Source organism: Dreissena polymorpha, chromosome 7 (genome assembly GCF_020536995.1).
Source record: "Dreissena polymorpha isolate Duluth1 chromosome 7, UMN_Dpol_1.0, whole genome shotgun sequence".
In the NCBI taxonomy this organism is placed as follows: domain Eukaryota; kingdom Metazoa; phylum Mollusca; class Bivalvia; order Myida; family Dreissenidae; genus Dreissena; species Dreissena polymorpha.
This window is the reverse complement of record NC_068361.1, coordinates 105,936,846-105,938,135: the sequence shown is the minus strand read 5'-3', so window position 1 is coordinate 105,938,135 and position 1,290 is coordinate 105,936,846. Positions and strand designations below refer to the sequence as shown.

The 1,290-nt window shown below is 41.3% G+C and overlaps 1 non-coding gene across 1 annotated transcript; it reads right to left on the bottom strand.

Annotated features, from left to right (window-relative positions):
* Nucleotides 1-986: 986 nt before the first annotated feature.
* Nucleotides 987-1,068, bottom strand: Trnas-uga (transfer RNA serine (anticodon UGA)). The gene has a single exon. It is a non-coding gene; the product is annotated as a tRNA-Ser (tRNA).
* Nucleotides 1,069-1,290: the final 222 nt, after the last annotated feature.

Genomic DNA, 1,290 nt, shown 5'->3' with positions numbered 1-1,290 from the left:
GGTAATGTGGCCATGTATAGTTGAGATTGACCTTATTGTCATTAGAGAGGTCCAGTATCAATTTGAAGACAATCGGTGTAGAAATGAAGAAATTATGGTAAAATAACCTTAAAAAAATCAGTAAAAATCCCTGACCCGGCCCAAACCCAACCCCAATAACTTTTGACCTAGGGGTCAGATCAAAATTCCAAATAGTGCAGGGTCGCTCATATGCTCATAGCTACCATGTGTGCAAGTTTCAAGGTTCTAGTGCTAAAAGTTTAGGAGGAGATAGTGGCCAGGACGGACGGACAGACGGACGGACGGCGGAGATAATCACAATATCCATAAGCTTTTCAAAAAGCGTGGGGATAAAGACAATTGTGTTTGGGTGTGGCTTATTATGGGCGGGGCGCCCCAGGGTTGGTAATGGGGCCATACATAGTTTAGATTGACCGTATTGTCATAAGAGATGTTCAGTGTCAACTTAAAGTAATTTGGTGTAGAAATGAAGAAATTATAGAAATAGGCAATTTTGGGTGGGCGTGGCCTATGTGGCCGGGGTTCCCCAGGGTTGGTAATGGGGCCATTCACAGTTGAGATTGACCGTATTGTCATAAGATAGGCTCAGGATCAATTTGAAGTAAATCGGTGCAGAAATGAAGAAGTTAATGTAAAATAACATAAAAAATGAGTGAAAATCTCTGACCCGGCCCCGCCCCGCCCCAATCCCATAACTTTTGACTCAGGGGTCAGATCAAAATTCCATCAGTGTCACCGTCGCACATATGCTCATAGCTACCATGTATGTCAGTTTTAAGGTTCTAGTGCTAATAGTGAAGGAGGAGCAGGTGGCCAGGACGGACGAACGGACGGACGGTCAGACGCACATCATCACAATATCCCCACTTTTTCTCCGAAAATCGTGGGGATAATTAACATATCTTATATGCTATATTTAATCAAATTACGTTAGAAAAGAAATAAAACGCATCGCAAAAAGTATGCGTTGTCGGCAGGATTCGAACCCGCGCGGGAAAATCCCAAAAGATTTCAAGTCTAACGCCTTAACCACTCGGCCACGGCAACGTTACACTGGCTTTTCAATCTTCGAAGAAATCGCGGGAAATCATTATGGGTGCGCTACCTTAAAATTTGCAATTTAACAAGAATACATGTAACAATTCAGTTTTAACTGCAAATAATGCATTACTAAAAAGTTGCGGGTAGAAAACAACTTATATATGCTCAACAACTTTAAGTGTTCTAGTTTTTCATGTTTGTTTTTTTTTATCAAAATGTATTCATGTT